Here is a 21,409-nt window from a genome sequence, read left to right as displayed (position 1 = left end):
TTCTGGAAGATGTAAAGCCCTGCGTACTGTACCAGGAGTGACTACAAAGGATGAATCACCCACTTGGAAGATAATACTGGGAGTTCCACGGTTACCACCATCATCAAAACTCCAGTCCTCCAGAACCTCAGAACTTGTTGACTTGAAAAAAATTCAGGATGAGTTAAGGCGTACCCAACCTCACTATGTGCAAGAAGATATTGCACAAAGTGCAATTCAGATGGAGCGTCAGCATGATCAAGAATTGCAGCATAGTTGTTTGGAACAAACTTTGCTCCATCAATGATTAAATCCTTTGGCGCCATGTGAAAAATATTGAGATTCAAGTATGCCTGTTAGGTGTTTGAGATAATGTATGTATGAAAAACCAACGTGAGAAAGAAGAGAAGGAGAGTAAAAGTAAGGAGAGAGATAAAGTATAAAGAAAATAAAAGATTAAAGAAATCTTCTCTCTGTTGTACTTATACTCTGAAAAAAAATGTTACCGTTGGACACCTGTCAGACATGCAGTAATAACGGTCAGTTACTGGGCTCGAGAAAATAGGAATCATTACTTACCCAGTTGCCTTGTTTCAAGGAAAAACCGTTCCATTAATCAAGAGAAATAGTTTTAATTCAAAATTTAAACCATTAGTACTGATTGAATTATTTTTCACTGTATCATTGATATTCTGAAAATACATCACATGAAAATGACCAAGATAATTTAGATGAGTAAGTGCTGAAAATGAATCAGAACTTAACAAGAAACACAATATATATATGGTCATCAGAACATCAATCAGGATTTATCAACACAAGATGAAATAACTCAGAGACAAAATCTTGAAGTAAAAACAACTTTTATTAATATATCAAGACAATACATTTATGAAATGGAAATTACATCAATACTTATACAAGATTTTCCCTAAGCTCCTAATCCTAACATCAACAGCTTTAGTCCTAGCTAAGAAGCCTGACAAAGCTGAGGATGAAGAAGAACAGGAAGAAGACAAGATTAAGTCATCTTCCTCTTCCTATCTTCGACGAACAAGATGGCGAGTCGTATGATTCGCTCTTGCTGACGGATACGACGAAGGTGAAGGTCTCTTCGAACGGCCACCAGATCACGTTTGATAACCTCTGGAAATTGAATCCAGAGATTGTGAGGGATGTTGGTGATAGGGTAGGGAGTTGGAATTCCATTCAAAAAGACATGCACAGTCTCATCACCGTAATTGTAGAACCAGCCAAATTCAGCCATTTGTGATACTAAATGAAAAACAAGACTGAATTTGTGATAAAAGTGTGATGAGAAGACTAATGTGAAGTGGCTGTTTATATAGGCAAGAGAATGCCAAGAGACGCAAAGATATTTAATGCTGACAGGTAGAATTAATTCTACCTCGTCTCCCTAGACTTTGAAAAAGAATAATAGTCATTGGAAAGAGGAATCATGGTCTAGACCGCACAAGACACAAGAAACAGTGGACTGTTCAAGTACAAATACCATTAATCCTAATCATAGTGACTATTAATCTTCCACTTCAACATATTCTAGTTCGAACTGAGACTGTTATCAAATTTTATTCACAGATAAGCCAAGTAAAGGATTAGACTGAGAAATCAGAACTTAGACCTATACCAGAACTTAACAGTCATCAGAACATAATTTCTTAACTCGAAAAAGGAATGCCCATCTTATTAAATACTCATACAAGTTCTGAGTTATGGACGTCAGAACTTAATCGTGTAACTTAGAACTTGTCCTCAGAATTTGTGCAATAATGACACCATGACTGTTTATCTAAAATAACATAGACCACAACAGAAATTTTCATCATTCAGATGGAGTGATTAGTGTGTGCATTAAGCTAAAAACAGACAGAGAGTAAAGTCTGATTCACTTCAGTACATCTTAGAAATAAGGCATAACTAAAATTTTGCTAAAGATCTGTCATTGTCCTGAAACCTACTGATGAATGAGTTCATGCTTGAGTCCATCTCAACTGTTTTGTGCTAATTTTATGCATCTTTTGCAATTCTATTTTACAGTGGCTTCTCACTGTAAGTGAGTCACGACTGTTTATCAGAATTTATGCTATTTTCAGAGTATTTCTCCAGTAATCATAGAGTGTGAAAAGTCACCAAGAAAATATTTTGCTTTTCTAATGCATATTTACTTAATACCAGCAATGCACTGGGGTCGTCCCTTCCACATTTTTTACTCTAGATCTCAAAGGAGTACCTGATTTTATTCTTTGATCTTTTTGCTTTTTCTTTTGATAAGAGAGATTCATCAGCACTTAGTACATTCAGCAGTTTTACTAGTATCAAAACTGAACAGATGAGTAGCATTATTCTAATTTGTGACTTAGTAATAAGATATACAAAGTAAACTTAACTAAGCTCAATTATCAGAATTTGCTAGTGTCATAAGATTTCCACCAAAATAATTACTTCTTACATGGAAGCATATGTTTATTGAAGACTACTAGGTCAGTTATCTAGCACAGTTATCCTCATAGGATTGAATAGGTACTAGAACAAACATATCACTTATCAGAGTTTAGAAACATATATCAGACAACAGTCAGTACTTAAAGACATTTATCAATTAAGCACAGAATATAAACTGAGATTAATTCTGTAAATACTGAGCATAAAGTCTGATAACACAGAACAAGTCTAAGCAGTTTTAGAGAAAGAACCTGAAACCATTCCAAGTTCATTTACCAATCTTGTAAAAGTAGCTTCACATAATGGTTTTGTGAAGATATCTGCCAATTGTTGATCTGTGGGAACAAAATGCAATTCCACTGTACCTTCATCCACATGTTCCCTGATGAAGTGGTACCTGATGCTGATGTGCTTTGTCATTGAGTGTTGAACTGGATTACCTGTCATAGCAATAGCACTTTGATTATCACAGTAAATAGGGATTTTGAAATATGTTAACCCATAATCCATTAACTGATTCTTCATCCAAAGAATCTGTGCACAACAGCTTCCTGCAGCAATATACTCTGCTTCTGCAGTTGATGTGGAAATTGACTTTTGTTTCTTGCTGTACCAAGAAACCAATCTGCCACCAAGAAATTGGCAGCTTCCACTTGTGCTTTTCCTGTCAATTTTGCAACCTGCAAAATCTGCATCTGAGTAACCTATTAGTTTAAAATCTGATTCTCTAGGATACCATAATCCCAGAGCAGCTGTTCCTTTAAGATACTTAAAGATTCTTTTTACAGCTGTTAAGTGAGGTTCTCTTGGATCTGCTTGAAATCTTGCACAAAGATAGGTAGCATACATGATATCAGGTCTACTAGCAGTTAGATAGAGTAGAGAGCCAATCATACCTCTGTAGTCAGTAATATCTACTGATTTACCGGTATCCTTATCCAGTTTTGTTGCAGTGGCCATTGGAGTGGATGCACTTGAACAATCTTGCATTCCAAATTTCTTTAGCAAGTTTCTGGTGTACTTGGTTTGACAAATAAAAGTGCCTTCCTCATTCTGCTTGACTTGAAGGCCCAGAAAATAGCTAAGTTCCCCCATCATACTCATCTGATATCTTGACTGCATTAGTTTGGCAAACTTTTTGCAAAGTTTGTTATTTGTAGATCCAAAAATGATATCATCAACATAAATCTGGACCAGAAGTAAGTCCTTTCCATGGTTGAGGTAGAACAGTGTTTTGTCTATTGTCCCTCTGTTGAATCCACTTTCCAGAAGAAACTGAGCTAAAGTCTCATACCATGCTCTAGGAGCTTGCTTAAGTCCATAAAGTGCTTTGTCAAGTCTGTAGACATAATCTGGATGTTTGGTATCTACAAAACCTGGAGGTTGTTCAACATATACCTCTTCCTCCAATTCTCCATTGAGAAAAGCACTTTTCACATCCATTTGAAAGACAGTAAACTTTTTGTGAGCAGCATAAGCCAAAAATATCCTTATGGCTTCTAACCTAGCAATTGGTGCAAATGTTTCATCATAATCAATTCCCTCCTGTTGAGAATATCCTTTTGCAACCAGCCTTGCCTTATTCCTTGTAATTATGCCATCACTGTCAGTTTTGTTTCTGAATACCCACTTTGTACCAACAACAGATCTATTCTTTGGTCTTGGTACTAGGGTCCAGACTTTGTTTCTTTCAAATTCATTCAACTCTTCCTGCATTGCTTGCACCCAATCAGCATCTTGAAGAGCTTCTTCCACTTTCTTTGGCTCAGTCTGAGAGAGAAAAGAATTGTAAAGACACTCATTTGAAGTACCTGTTCTAGTTCTGACACCTGCATCAGGATTTCCAATTATCAAATCAGGTGTATGTGATTTTGTCCACTTCCTTGCAGATGGAAGGTTTTCTCTAGAACTGGATGCTCCCCCATGATCCATGCTATCTTCATTTTCATTTTCTGATGCTCCCCCTGAAACTATGCTCTCTGAGTTGGATTCTTCAGTATTTAGATTTTCAGTACTATCAGAACTTGGCTTATCAGAACTTGACGAATCAGAACTTGAAGAGCCAGATGCATGTTCGGATGTTTCTTGAGATGTGGTAGGATCTTGAGTATGCTCCCCCTGCATAGGTGCATCTTCCTTTAACGTAGTCACCACAGTTTCAATAACATCAGAGTTTAATCCATCAGAGTTTGTAGTATCAGGACTTAGACTGTCAGGATTTTCAGTATCAGAATATGAGTCTTCATTTTCAAATCTCAGCTGATCATGGTCAATGAAATCTTTAAGACCAGTGATCTTCTTGTCATCAAAAGAGACATTGATGGATTCCATGACCACTTTTGTTCTCAAAATATAGACTCTGAAGGCTTTTGTGGAAAGTGGATATCCAACAAAGATTCCTTCATCAGCTTTTAGATCAAACTTTGATAGCTGTTCAGGATGAGTCTTGAGAACAAAACACTTGCATCCAAATACATGAAAATATTTCAGATTTGGCTTCTTTTTCTTCACCATCTCATATGGTGTTTTTCCATGCTTGTTAATGAGTGTTGCATTTTGAGTAAAACAAGCAGTCTGCACAGCTTCAGCCCAGAAATAGGTTGGAAGCTTTGCTTCTTCAAGCATTGTACGTGCAGCTTCAATGAGAGTTCTATTCTTCCTTTCAACAACTCCATTTTGTTGTGGAGTTCCAGGAGCAGAAAATTCATGCTTTATTTCATGGCTTTTGCAGAACTCTTCCATTATCAAATTCTTGAACTCAGTGCCATTATCACTCCTTAAAATTTTCACAGAATCTTTGACCATTTTATCCAGCTGTTTGACATGATCAGTCAAGATAGATGTAGTTTCACTTTTTGTGTGCAAGAAATACACCCATGTGTATCTGGTGAACTCATCCACTATGACCAATGCATACTTCTTCTTTGCAATAGACATGACATTTACTGGACCAAATAGATCAACATGTATAAGATGATAAGGCTCAAGAATTGATGATTCAGTCTTGCTCTTGAATGAAGATTTTCTTTGTTTGGCTTTCTGACATGAATCACAAAGACCATCAGGAGCAAATACTGTGTTTGGCAATCCTCTCACAAGATCTTTCTTGACCAGTTCATTTATATTGTTGAAATTTAAATGAGAGAGTTTCTTATGCCAATTCCAGCTTTCTTCAATTGATGTTCTACTTAACAGACAGATTGCAGAGCCATCAGTACTTGTTGAAAGCTTAGGTTCATAAATGTTACCACGTCTGTATCCTTTCAGAACGACTTTGCCTTTAGATTTACTCACAATTTCACAGTGTTCTTCAAAGAAATCAACATGATAACCTCTGTCACAGATTTGACTTATACTCAGTAGGTTGTGTTTAAGTCCTGAGACCAGAGCTACTTGTTTAATTATGACATTTCCAAGATTGATATTGCCATATCCCAATGTTTTTCCAATGTTGCCATCTCCATAAGAAACACTTGGGCCAGCTTTCTCCATAAAGTCTGATAGCAGGGCCTTATTTCCAGTCATATGTCCTGAACATCCACTGTCCAGAACTAGAATATTTTTCCTGTTGCCCTACAATCACAAAGACCACTAATTATTAGTTTTAAGGACCCAGACTTGCTTGGATCCTTTGGCCTTATTAAGTTTGTTAACATTTGCAGCGGATTTAGCATCAGAGTTTATGTTAACATTTTTCTTATCAGAACTTACACTATCAGACTTTGAATCAGAATTTACACTAGAAGGAACAATGGAAACTTTCTTCAAAGAAGGTTTTATTTGATAATAATCATAGTACAAACTATGATATTCCTTACAAGTATAAATGGAATGCCATAAACTACCACAATGAAAACAAGGATTTTGTAGTTTGTATCTAACAGACTGACTCTTAACTCCTGATTTTGAAGGTAAGGAGTTAATATTCTTATTCTTCCTGTAAAAAGAAGCCAGATGGTTAGAACTTCCACAGTTATGACATGTTTTCCTAGGAGCATCAGGAACAGGTTTATAATCATTGCTTTTATTCACACCTTCCTTTCCATTCCTATTTTTCCTAGGTGATTTTACCTTGTTTGCATTCTTGACATCTTTCAGCTTATGCTTAAGCAGCTTCTTTGTCATTAAGCCTATGTTCACTTCAGCTATCTTTTCCTGTTTTAGTTTGTCAGAAGTTAATTCCTCTTTAACTTCTGATTTCTCATTTTCAGACTTTACAGTTACAAACTTAACAGGTTTATACTTTGGCTTTTGCTTAACAACAGGCTTAATTTCTTCAGTTCCTTTATTATTCTTATCTTCTCCATAACCTAAGCCCTCTTTCCAGTTTCCACTACTTAGCAAATTTTGAGTTGTTTTGCCAGAGTTAGTCCAAGTCCTGATAATCTCTCTTTCCTTTTCTAACTCAGTTTTTAGAGATTCATTTAATTTTAGCACTTCATTCCTAACATAAAAAGCATCATCTCTATCCTTCTGAGTTTGATGGAACATGACTAACTCTTTTTCTAAGAAATCATTCCTTTTCTTAAATGCAAGATTTTCAGAGGTTAATCTTTCACATGTTAAAGTTTGGTCTCTATAGCTAACAAACATGGTTTTAAGATATCTTCTCAACTCATTAATATCATCAGTATGAAAAGCATAAGTAGTCTGAGGTACCTTTGTTTCAGCAGCTTCAGAACTGCTCTCAGCACTTTCTTTATCAGCATTTGCCATCAATGCATAGTTCTCCTCACTTTCAGAGTCTGAGGTGTCTGTCCAGCTTTTCTGCTTTGTGACAAGAGCCTTGCCTCTGTCACCCTTTACCTTCTTGCAGTCAGGAGATATGTGGCCTTTCTCACCACAGTTATAGCATTTAACATTGGTGTAATCTCCTCTGTCAGACTTTCCTCCTCTGCCTTCAGATCTTCTGAAATTCTTCTTATCAGAACTTATGCTTTTCCTGGAAAACTTCTTTCCCTTCCTGAACTTCCTGTATGCAATCTTTGTGATTCCTTTCACCATAAGAGCACACAGCTTCATCATCTCCTCATCAGCATCAGTCTCAGGCAAGCTTTCAGAATCTGAGTCATCATCACTCTCAGAACTTGATGACTCAGTATCAGACTTTATGAAAAGAGCTTTACCCTTGTCTTTCTTTGAGGAAGCTGCTTTGGGGAATTCTTCTTCAGCCTTAAGAGCAACTGTCCTTGACTTTCCTCCTTTTCTCTTGCTTCTTTGTTCCATCTCCAGCTCATGAGTCTTGAGCATTCCATAGATTTCGTCAAGAGTTGTTTCATCAAGATTGTTGTTGTCTCTTATTGTCGTTGCCTTCAAATCCCAGCATTCAGGAAGAGCTAACAGGAACTTAAGGTTTGAATCTTCAAGATCATACTCTTTATCAACCAATGACAAATCATTCAAAAGTTTGACAAATCTATCATATAAATCATTCAATGACTCATTAGTCTTTGAGTCAAAGTGTCCATACTCTTGAGTGAGTATTGCCTTCCTGTTCTTCTTAATTGTGTTAGTTCCCTGACACCTTGTTTCCAGAGCATCCCATATCTCCTTAGCAGTCTTGCAGTTGATTACCCTGTTTGACATTACATTATCAATGGCACTATGCAGTAAGTGTCGTACCTTAGCATCCTTAGCAATTGATGCTATGTCCTCAGCAGTATAATCACTCTTCTCCTTTGGTACGGTCTTTGCTGCTTCACCTGCAACTGCAACTGCGAGTTTGGTTGGTTTGTGAGGACCTTCCTTGATTCTATCCAGGTATTCTGGATCTGTTGCTTCCAGGAACATGGTCATCCTTACCTTCCATATGGGATATTCAGATGGTCTCAGTATGGGGACTCTGATGGTCTCAGTATGGGGACTCTGATGGTCTCATACCGACTCAGAATTTGTGTCTTTGGTGGTTCCTCAGTTGTGGTAGGCTTAGTTGGAGTTTCTGTGTCCGACATGATTGTGTTTGGATCTTTAACTGTATGTATGTTAACAGATAGGCTCTGATACCAATTGTTAGGTCACACACACACACTGTAGAGGGGGTGAATACAGTGTAGAGTACACTTAAATCGAACTTTAAGAACTTAAGTAACAGAAAACAAACTTTATTGAAACAATAAACTCTGTTACAGTATGGAACTGTTACCTCTCAGTGATGAACAAATATCACGAGAGCTGCTAGGGTTACAATGAATAATCTTTTCTAATAATGATAACACTTATAGTGTAAACCCTATGTCTGTGTTTATATACTACACAGTTACAAGATAATCGCTAATTGATATGGAATATAATTCTGCTTCCTAAAATATATCAATCAGATATCTTTTCTTCCAAGTATTCCATTCTTCACGGAATTCCTTCTTCATGCATATCTCTTCTTATGTTTATCTCGATCTTCTTTCCTTTAATCAGCTACTGTCCTTTTCTGATCGTCCTTCAGCACTTAAGTTCTGATATCTATCTTCTGATGATTATCTCCTGATAATATAAGTACTGATATCCTTAAGTCCTGACTTCCAGTATAAGTAATGATCAACAGTTAAGTACTGATTTATCCTGTTCACGTAAGATCTGAGAGCTAAACATAAAACATATTAGCCATGACATTATTAAATATATCTAACACATTAATTGTGATGATATACAATCTTGCTTTAAGTTGCCTGAGAATAATGCCATGACACCACACACTGATAAAGATGTCTCTGCTATGCTAGATTCCATAGGCTATGCTTTTGATTCTGCTAGTTTAGGTAGTATTAGAAGGAAAGGCCTTAGGAAAGAATGGAGTTTTCTTGGAGATGCCTTTAATAAGGTTTTCTCTGGGAAGATTAACAATTTTGATCCTATCACTTCATCTCTTGTTAATATGCTCTATATGCTAGTTTCTGATAGGTATTTTAATTTTAGCAACTGTGTTATGCTAGAATTAGGTTCCAGATTAGGTAACAAAGCTAATAGACCACATAACATCTACTATGCTAGATTCTTTATGTTATTGGCTAACCATGTTGCTGAAGGTTTGGTTATATCCAATGAGAATAATAAACTCAAATACTGGGCACAAGAGAAAAGGGTCCTTGCAGACCTTTTGAGAATGAACCTCAACAGCCAGGTGCCATTGGTATACTTGCCAATCATGAATGCACCACAGGTAAGTGAGGTAAATACTTCTATAACTCCCACTATTTCCAACCCCAATGTTTCTTTGCCTTCTAGTGTGGCTATGGAACCTGTGTCTTTGTCCAAACAGGCTCCTACCAAAGCCACCAAATCTAAAGTTTCCAAAGTCAAGTCAAAGAAACCTACCTCTGTTGTTTCTCAAAAGACAACAGTTGTAACAACTACCATAAACCCTGAAGGGAGTGAACAGGGTGTGAGTGGTGAGGGGAGGGGTGAACATCAAAAAGCCCCCCAGGATAAGGTGGGAGAGGTGAGTGGTACCCAAACCAGCCAAGCCACAGTCTCTCAAAAGAATGTGGTGGTTCAAAAGGAGTCCAACACATCCCTAGTTGCATCATCCCAAAAGGTTGTAACTATTGAAAATAGTCCCCAACCAGGGACACAGAACAAAAGAGGGAGGGACACTGAAGCCACACATTCACCATTTAAAGCCTTTTCAAGGAAGAAGAAGGCCAAGACCCTAGTTTCCACACAAGGGACACACACAGCACAGATACATCCACCTGTATCTGTGCCTTCTCAAATTCAGCTTGATGTGATTCCAGCAAATGTGGAATCACAGCCCCATTCTCTCAATATAGAAACACACCATTCATCAAACTCTCCAACACCCTCTATGGATGTGGATATGATATTCACATCAATTCCTGATTCTCCCTCATTAAAACTCAGGGAGGAGCCCCACTCAAAACCTGGTGATCATCATCTTTTAGATGATTTATTGGATCATCAGCCAATTATTTCAGATGTAGTTGCAGAATCTGTGTCACCACACTTAAAATCAATCCACACAGATTCAACAATTATGTCACTTTCTATATCTACATCTTTTCCTTCTTCAACGGATATCTCTCATCCGTTGACAAGTGGTTGTTCTTCAACGGATAAGCTTAAAAGCAGTTATCCGTTGATGCCATCAGTTTCCACTTCAACGGATATTCCCTATCCGTTGATGGTCTCTACACACTTAACAGAAACAATTCCAACTGTAGAGGATATGGCAACTGTACAATCACTTTTAGGCTTGAGGGAAGGGAGTGATCTTTTGAGTGAGAGGCTGGGCTGCTCCCAGGCAAAAGGAGAGGTTGAGAGTCACCATATGCATGCTATTTCTTCCAACATGACAAAAGTGAGTGAGAGGAGTGCCACCTTAGAAGGTGAGGGTGAGGGTGTGAGGGTGTGTGTGAGCCAGGGGGAGCCCCTGATGCAAGAACAGAGAGAAATTGAGAGAAAGGCAGGTCCAGAAGCTATAAGGGTGGATCCAGCCATTGCTAGTGAGTTAATGAAAGTGGATGATGTTGAAAAGGAAAGACAATTTCAGCAACATTACAAAGCTGTCATTGATAACATTTCCTTGGATGCTGACACTTTTACTCACCCTGTTTCAGCCTATCAATTATTGGCTGCACAGGGCAATGTGGAGGCAGAACAGACACTACATATTGTACACACTTCAGAATCTCTTCTCAGAGACAAAGCTGCTGTCAACAGGCTGCCTTCTCAAGCTGGTGAGCCATCTGAAGAATTTGGAGTAAATTCTAATGATGATGACTCTAATTCTTTGAATGAGAGCATGAACTTAGGGGGAGTAGCAGGCCCAAGTTCTGTTCCTGATCTTCCTGAATGGGCATGGGCAAAACCATCAACACCAGGAGAGTTTGGTGTCACTTTGGTCAAACAAGTCATGACAATTCAGAAGGCCCTTCAGGAGACTCAAGATGCTGGTAACAAGGTAATTCTTCAACCTCATCTGGAATCTCTGCATCTCTTGCAGTTGCAGCATTACCAGCAAAATCTCAGTGTGGATGAGCTCAAGCAGGACATTGCTGATCTGAAATCCTACAATGCTGAGAAATTGGATTCAGTTATACCCTATGGTACTATGTAAGATTTGTTGGGGAGACTAAGGAAAGCATCTGATGCTGACAAGAGGTTGGCCAGATTAGAAGATAGGGTTCAAATCATTGAAGACTCTATGGTCACCATTCTTCAGAATCAACAAACTCAAACAAATCTACTCATGCAGCTGGCAAAAGCACAAGGCTTGACCCCTACCCTTGATGATAACAAAAAGGGGGAGAATAAAGGGGAAGGGGAAGGAGAGCCATCTACAACAGTTCAGATTTCTCAAGTGCTAGTTCCTGTCATCACAACTTCTCCAACTATTCAAGTCAAATGAAAGCTAGATGGAATTGATCTAATCCAGATAGCAGCAGCTGAATTGCAAGTCAAAGAGCAAAGGAAGAAGATTGATGAAAAGATGCAACTAATATTTGGTTCTACAACTTCTCAATCATAATATATGAAGCATAGCACAAAAGTGGAATCAATTATTATGGAACTCAAGCCAATAGGGAGGCATAAGGATGGAGAAACTTCTTCCAAAGATCTGCAACCTATGGTTCTCAAGCCCAACAACAGATCCAATAAGGACTCTACAAAGAATCCTCTAAAAGAGGTGGATTTTCCTCTTCCAAAAGCTGATGAGGACAAGCTTTTAGGTAGAAGTATTGCATATCTCAAAGAGACCATGGATGAGGCTGTAAGGAGAAACATGGCTATTATATTCAGAGAGGGAAAGAGCATATGTGTGATGCAAGGACATCCCAAATTCTCAATAGCCAAGAGGGAAGAAACCAAAAGGTTGAAGGAAGAAGCCAAACAGCTAAAGGCTGACAAAAGAGCACAAGCAAAGCTTGAAAAACAGCTAAAGTCAAGTCAGGTTGAAGAACAGAAAGAAATTGAAGATAAAGGTGAAGATGAAGCTATGGGGGACATGGTTGGTACTGAGATGGAGGAAAGAAGTAAGGAAGAATGGCAGAAAGGGAAAAGAAAGAAGGTCAATACAAAGAGAAAGAAGGTAGATAAGACTGAAGAAACCCAATCAATATCCAAACCACTACCCTCTATTCCTGAACCCATTGTACCTGACCCCTTCATGAACATTCATGGTGAAACAATCATTCCCAAGGAGGAACCAATTGATTGGGATACCATCAAATTGCCCACCTTCCTAACCTCTTCTCCACCATCAAAGAAGCAAAAAAGAAGAATCAAATCAACACCCTCTAAAGCCTCAATCAAATTCACACAGAAGCCTAAGCCTAAACCTCAAACCTCTAAAGATGATTATGTTCACATCTGTGACATAAAAGAATTTTCAGACATTGAACTCTATTTGGATGAGCTGGAGGATGTAAGGGGAATAGCTGCCTACAGACAGCTACCAGAAAGACTAGTGTTCAAATACAAAGGAGCTGGGGAAAGAACATGGCCTCTTCACAGAATTCTGAATGAAGGCTACTCTACCTTGATCAGAGTCTACTCAGCCATACAAAGGGATTCTGGCTTTACCAGGACTGCCAAGACTGAGATTCTCAACAAGATTGCCAACATAAGGAAAACTTGGAGGGAGCCCAATGCTTTGCCTAGAACTTTACTCATTCAAGAAAGAGGAATTACAATTCATAAATCACCTCATTGGTTGATGGAGTTCAGAGATAACAAAGGAGTCAGAAGATTTTTCAGAATTGAAGATCAGCTAAAGATTGCCAGTAATGAAACTCTCAAGGATATGCAATCTAAGTTAGATATCAATGAAGAAGATGAAGCTGAATTCTACAGACAACTTCAACTTCAAATAGAGGAGAATGACAGGAGGCTAGGAAAGAAAACCAGGGATCAAAGTAAAAGAAAGTAATTTGCTCAGGCTAAAGGAGCACCCTTGGAAACAATGTAATTCTTCAATTCCATCTCAGCATATACATTTTTGTAGCACTTTTGAATTTCTGTTCTATTACAGTTTATAAATTTGTTAAGTGTTTTGTTATCATCAAGCTAAACCCAAATTTATGCCTACAGTTCTAGTAGACATAAATAGGGGGAGATTGTTAGGAATATATGTATTAGTTTGATGATAAGTTAAGCAAAACACTTAAGTAGAAATCTAGTGTTTGTAGCCTCAACGGATAAGACCATTTTGGCTATCCATTGAAGGAGTAGCTTTACTTAGCAATAAGTTTAGTATTGTAGCACATTTCACTCTCTGGTTTCAAGCTGTAATTCTTAGATGTTGTTAGGAAATAATCAATCATGTTGACTACTAATGGATGTACAAATAGGAGGGCTAATTGTAAATATTTCATGCCTTGTAATTTTGTATAAGTGAAGAAGTGTCAACGGATATTAAAGACCTTCAACGGATAAGAAACAAAGCTTCAACGGATGTCTCTAATGCTTCAACGGATAATATCCATCAACAGATAAGTGCTTCAACGGATAAAGACTTCAACTGATAATGCATCAACGGATAAAGCTTCAACGGATAAAGCCTCAACGGATAAGGCATCAACGGATGAAACCTTCAACGGATGCTTAGTTCATTAGCAGTTGATAGTGACAATTCACAAGCTGACAGAGGCACATGGGTTGACAGAGACATACTGGAATGTGGAAGCCTCTAGGAGGAATCAAGAAAATGCAGCATTTCCATTCTGATACAAACAAGGAAGTATTCAAAGATTTAAAGATTATCCTAGATTGCATTGGATAGAGAAATGAAGAAGAAACATGTGAAGAATCTTTTCAATTGTATTTTACAGTTTATCTTCACTTGTAAACTTGGTGATATATAAACCAAGTAGCAGCTAGTAATTAGATATGAATTTTCCTGAGCTGTTTAGAAATATCAAAAGAGAAAATCATCTAGTTTGTACTAGGAAGCAGCTGTGATTTAATTCTTTGAATCACAGATTTTCTGAAATAACACATCTCTGGTGGAACAACAAATCCACCAGAAAAGTTTTTAAGTTCTTTGTGCTCATTACATTTGTGTTTGAATATATATATGTCTGCATCAGCTTCAAGCAATTCACACACATTTGATCACTCAAACACTTAGCCTTAGAAACTGCTCAAAACTTGAAAAAATTTTGAGATTTACATTCAACCCCTCTTCTGTAAATCTCATTGTTAGCCCACTGGGAATAACAAAATGTATGAATGGAGTATTGCAAGTATGATTATTTATTGATCGAAATGTGTCGTCTACTCTAAAACTTTTTTGAGTAAATTCTAATCAAACTGTTTTAATTTAAATTTTAAATATGTCAAAATTATGTATAATAACACATTTGTACTCCTTAATGAAGTTATGATGAATTAAATATTTTTTATAAACAATTTTAAATTTAAAAAAAAAATGAGGATAAAATAATAATAAAAATCCCTCCCGCAATGCGTCATTGCGGGAGGTGTTCAGCCCAACCCCAACATATATAAAATATTACGGCGGGTGGTTAAAGGGCCACCTACAGCAATGTTTCATTGCACTAGCCGCAATGAAACAATGTTGTAGGTGGCATAGAGTATTTTTTTTATTTGTTACAAAAAAATGTTTAGCATTCCGGGTGCTGAGGTGTTTTATATTTTTTATAACTAACGAAAAATTGATAAAATTTCATTTTTATTAGTTTTCCACATTTTCAATTTTTAGCATTATATTTGTATATTATAAATTAAAAATTGATAAATTAAATTGGAAAAGTACAAGAAAAATAAAAAAAAAACAAAAAAAGTCACAATATTAAAAAAAACATAAAACTCACAATATTCCGTTATAATAAAAATTCGAAAATACTATTTTGAACAAATAATTAAAAAATACTTTTATACTCAAAAATAAATTCAATATTAAATTTAAATATTTTAGTTTAAAATATTAATTCAAAAATATTAAAATACAAGTTCGAAAAACATATTTAAAAATTCATTTTTAACATAAAAAAATAAATTAGAAAAAATAAAGCGGGCAAGCAGTGTCTTCCAGCAATATTTCATTGCACTAGCTGCAATGAAACAATGCTGTAGGTGGCAGAGGGTATTTTTTTTTATTTGTTACGAAAAATGTTTAGCATTCTGGGGGCTGAGTTATTTTATATTTTTTTTTATAGCTAACAAAAAATCGATAAAATTTCATTTTTTTTAGTTTTTCACATTTTCAATTTTTAGCATTATATTCGTATACTATAAATTAAAAATTGATAAATTAAATTGGACAAGTACAAGAAAAATTAAAAAAAAAACAAAAAACTCACAAAATTAAAAAAAACATAAAACTCACAATATTCCGTTATAATAAAAATTCGAAGATACTATTTCGAACAAATAATTAAAAAATACTTATTCACTCAAAAATTTTAAATTCAATATTAAATTTAAATATTTTAGTTTATAATATTAATTAAAAAATATCAAAATATAAGTTCGAAAAAATATTTAAAAATTCATTTTTAACAAAAAAAAAATTAGAAAAAATAAAGCGGGCAAATAGTGTCCTCCAGCAATATTTCATTGCACTAACTGCAATGAAACAATGTTGTAGGGGCTGCCGCAATGCCTCAATGAGGCAGGTGGTTGCTAGAACCAACTGGGGCTGTGGAAGGGCACCCTATATATATATATATATATATATATATATATATATATATATATATATATATATATAGCTGTTCAAATAAAAACTGCCTTAAAATAAAAACTAGAAACTAAGGCCCAGCCCATCTCACTTTAGTACTATCCACCCACCTCATTCTCAATTCACTGTAAATAACCCCGACTCTTCCCCCAAAACTTCACAGTTCAACTTACCTCATTAGCCCACCCTATCACCATCATCAGCCCCCGTTACCACCGTCATCCATGTTCGTTCTTCTCCATTTAACCCATATATATTTCTTCATTCATATTTTCTAAACTTTTCTTCTTTTTTTATGAGCTTTTTCTTTTTATCACCTCTCTACACATGATAATCACTATATTAATAGTTAAAGTTAGTGATTTCAGTTTGATATTATGGTTGTTACAGTCATGGTGATGAAGGTGGATAGGTGGTGGTGCTATAATGATTGTGTTTAACGATCAATATAAATACCATATATGCTATATTCCGGCGATAAATCACTAATTACACTTACAACAATCACTAAAATTTAGCTAATTTAACTAATAATATAAAAGGAACAGAGAGATATACTGAATTTGTTGGGCCTGATCCACTTATGTGGGTCATGGTTTTATTAAGCCCAAATAAATAAATGAAAAAAACTACAGGAAAAGGTCTGAGAGCAGACAAAGAAATCAAAAAGGGGGAGACAAAGTGTTGTTGTGAGTATGGTATCCATACTGATATACTCTTCAATCACTGAATCGTATGACGACAATCACTAAATTGTACATAGTAATCACCAAATTACACACAGTAATCACTTTATTGTAAATAGAAATCATGATTTACATGGTCTGGTTTCTAGGGTTTAGGGCCTAAACTCTAGACTAAATTAGGGTTTAGGCTCTAGGGTTTAGGGTTTAGGGGTTTAGGACACTAAATCCTAAATAAATGTAATGTTTATCAATTAATTTCTTATTATTAGAAAGAACTTAATTTTTTTTAAATCTATTTAAGGAATTGGTGAACCGTAAAAACTTAACAACTACTAAATTAAGTTCCAATTTTAATTTTAGATAGTAATTTCTAGATCTTGAATCACTAGTTATGCTTACGAGAATCACTAAAATTAAGAAAGTTCTGAAATTATAGTAATTCCGGTTTAGTGATTGTGTTAAGTATAAATAGTGATTATCGTCGGAATATAGCAAATATGGTATGCAAATTAATCGTTGGAAGATGGAGAAAAATATAGTGAAGTCAGATTTTAAAAAAGGTTTGTCGATTAATGAAAAAAATAAATTTAAAATAGGAATAAAATTATTTACGTAAGGTACAGAGTATACAGAGGGCACATATGGAGTCACCTGAAATTGGAGGGAGGAGAGAGAATGAGTGGATAAAATTTGTGAGGTGGAGATTCAATCCAATTTATAAAATTATTAGTGGTTGTTATTGGTTTCTAATTTTTAGAATAAGGTTGGTTTCTATTTGATCATATACCTATATATATATATAGGATAATACTCCATGGAGTACCCTCTTATATAGAGAATCGTGGAGAACCATTATTTAAAAAATATAATACATATAATTTATTTTATTTTTCATCATACATAGTTATAAATTTTAATTATCAAGTTAAAAATCGAAGTTACACAATTTTTTATTTAAAAAATCATTGAAATTATTAAAAAAGTTTAAATTGGTTCCATATAGCAGAATCACAGTAAAATCACACTTATTAAAAATTATTCTACTGTAGAATTAAATTTAAAATCAAGTAATTTATCAAATTTTAATTGTCAAATTTTTTATTATATTTATTATTCTAGATTAGCATCGAATTTTATATTTTTTAATATAAGATGGTTCTTCACGGAGTAAAGACCTATATATATAATAAAAATTTATATGTTTACATATAATGGTATATTTTTTAATATGTTTTTATAAATATATATGAATGATATGTATATATACATATAATATTACAAAATATGTGTATTTATATAAATGGATATATAAGTATCTTATATATTTATATATATATATATATATATATATATTTATTAATAAATTTATTTATTTATTTAGTGTACTTTCGCGTCGTATCGTGTACCCGAGAGTAAAAACATATACGTACCCGTTTAGATTTCGGTGTTTCATCGTGTCGTGTACTTTCGTGTTCGTATACCGAAAAGCCGAACACATATTCATTTATATTGTGTCGTTCTCGTGTCGTTTTATTGTGTCGTATACCAAATTGCCAGCTCTAAAGGGTTGGCCCAGTTGGTTAAAAATAGGAAAACTATCCTTTTAATCACATGTTCGAATCCCATGAGAGGAGAACATGTCACTTAAATGCGGTTTACATTGGTTCACGTTCACGTGGTCTATTATGTGAGTCTGTAGAATTTGCGTCTTGGTTCACGTTCATGTGGTCTATTGCGTGAGCCTGTCTGTAGCATATATTATATATTATTCGAAAATCGGAAAGAGGATTGCCATTAAATTAAATTCTGGGGGGCTAGACTGGAAGAAGCTTGGCAGAGGGTTAATAGGAAGAGCGATAGGAAAGCAAGATAACTGATGGTTTTTAGTTGACCTTTTCTTTCGTTTCCTCCAACATGTTGGTGTAGATGACACCTTTTCTTTCGTTTCCTCCAACATGTTGGTGTAGATGACAGTCAAACACCTGCACCCCCTTAATACCTTCTTGCACAGGCCCTTAGAGCATCCCCAATGGGGGAGCCCAAGTCCACTTACACGTGGGTCCCTTTTAATGCCACATAAGTATTAAGTGAACTTTAAAAAAAGTGGTCACACTACTCCAATGCACAAGCCCACTTCCACTTACAAATGGGTCCCATCAAAACTTATCTTTCTTTATATAATACTTGTTTCAATTTATAATATAATTATAAATGTCTTATGATTATATAGTTATACTTAATTTAAATATATAAAAAATATGAACATATTAAAAAATATTTAATTTCAATAAAAATATTATATTTGATTTATAATTAAAATATATTACATAATTCGGAAAAAGAATATTACAAAAACATCATAATAAAACGCAACAGGAACAATATAATTAAACATGTTAAAACTTAAATAAATTAACGGGAAATGTGGAACTGCGAGATATGCTCAACCAAGTCCGCTTTTAGTTGACGGTGTTTTGGTTTATCACGAATTCTAATATTTCTTTGAACGTAGTCTTCATAAGGAGCAAAAGGTTCCTCACCTAAATTTGGTTGTGATAAACCATTCTCTATGTCATCGAGCCGGAGTGGCATACGTGTCTCTCTCATCCTCAACTATCATATTGTGTAATATGATACATGCTCTCATTATTCTAGCGAGATCTCCTTTGTCCCAGAATCGAGCCGGACCACGTATAATTGCGAAGCGAGACTGCAACACACCAAATGCTCTTTCCACATCTTTTCTTTGTCCTTCTTGATATTTAGAAAATAATTTTCTCTTCTCTCCTTGTGGACGTGGGATTGTCTTAACGAATGTTGCCCATTCGGGATAAATTCCATCTACCAAATAATACCCCATGTTATAGTTGTTGCTATTAATATTGTAATTTACCTGTGGAGCACGGCCTTCTAAAATATCATCAAATATCGGTGACCGATCTAACATATTGATATCATTGTTAGAACCAGCAACTCCGAAAAAGGCATGCCATATCCATAAGTCAGACAAGGCAACCGCTTCAAGTAAAAGTGTTGGAACTCCTTTGTGACCGTTCATGAACATCCATTTCCACGCTTTTGGGCAATTTTTCCATTGCCAATGCATGCAATCAATACTGCCCATCATACCCGGAAAACCACGAGCCTCTCCCATTTCGAGCAGACGATGTATATCATTCGAGTTTGGTTTTCGTAAGTATTCACCCTCAAATATCACAATAACATTTGTGACAAATCTTTTCAAACATTCAACCGCAGTCGACTCGCCAATCCGCACATAGTCATCAACGACGTCGGCAGATACTCCATACGCCAATATACGCATGGCGGCAGTGCATTTTTGTACAGGTGAAAGACCTTTTCTTCCCAATGCATCAACCCTTTGTTGAAAGTACGTATCATGATTTGAAAGTGCATGAACAATACGAAGAAAAACATGTCTTCCCATTCGATACCTACGTCGGAATGTCTCAAGAGGATACACCGGATTTTGTGCAAAATAATCCCTCTCTAGACGTTCGGCGCCAGCTTCACGATCTCTATGTATCATTCTTCGTGGCTTCGATGATGATCCACCATAAATTTGCTCATAAAGCTCATAGCGACGTTGCTCCAATGAATCATCGAATATAATTTCTTGAATAAATTCTTGAGCTCCATCAGAGGAGTTATCCGAATCAGACATATTGAATATTTAAATGAGAAGTAATATGAAAGAAGAAACAAGTGATGTGAGATTGGGATGTGATATTGGAGGAATAAGTCACAACTTATATAGAAGGAATAAGTCACAACTTCAGTATTTGTAGATGATGAATAGGCTCCAGAATCACTCAATTTAGTTCTCTTCATGCTTTCACTATTTGTTGAAGGAGCTCTCCACTTGGGTTGTCTCCGAAACTCATTCCAATGCTTATCAAAATTGGACTTCTTTTTGTATTTTGCTATGTGAAGTTCATGAGCTAGCCGAGTTATGTTGTCCAAATTTAAACCACTCCCTACTCTTCGCTCGGCTTGATCGTAACACGCTCCATATCGTTGAGCCCCTTCATTTATCCGTTGCCACCTTTTTTTCATTGCAATACCTCCTCTCTTGATGAGACCGGGAATACTTTCTTCACAATATTCACGAATTCGCTCCCAAAATGTTTCACCTTTTTGATCGGTACCGATCATGGGATCAGTTGATACATTTAACCACGCACTTATTAAGAGCTTGTCTTCATCCCATTTCCATTGACCAATAGCTTCTCGTATGTCTTCAACCTCATGACAATCATCGTTCAGATCAATTGTATTAGTGCCACCAAAAGCTGAAAATTGTGAATTTGGAGATTGAACATTCGAATTTGGAGATTGATTATCGACGGGTGTTTGAAAATTTGGAACAAATGGAAATTGATATTGAGGATTTTGAGCACCCGGAAAATATGGATTTAAAAATGGAAATTGAGAATTAGGAGATTGAACATTTGAATTAAAATTTTGTGGGCTAGAAAATTGTGTATTTATAACTTGAGAATTTGGATTTGGAAAATAAGAATTTGAAAAATAATATGGAAATTGGGTATTTGGGAGTTGAGAATTTTGGTCCGAAGAGGGATGATTATTTGGATTCATTATT

The sequence above is a fragment of the Apium graveolens genome, chromosome 5 (genome assembly GCF_009905375.1).
Source record: "Apium graveolens cultivar Ventura chromosome 5, ASM990537v1, whole genome shotgun sequence".
Taxonomy (NCBI): domain Eukaryota; kingdom Viridiplantae; phylum Streptophyta; class Magnoliopsida; order Apiales; family Apiaceae; genus Apium; species Apium graveolens.
The sequence above is the reverse complement of the archived record's forward strand: the minus strand, read 5'-3'. Positions refer to the sequence as shown.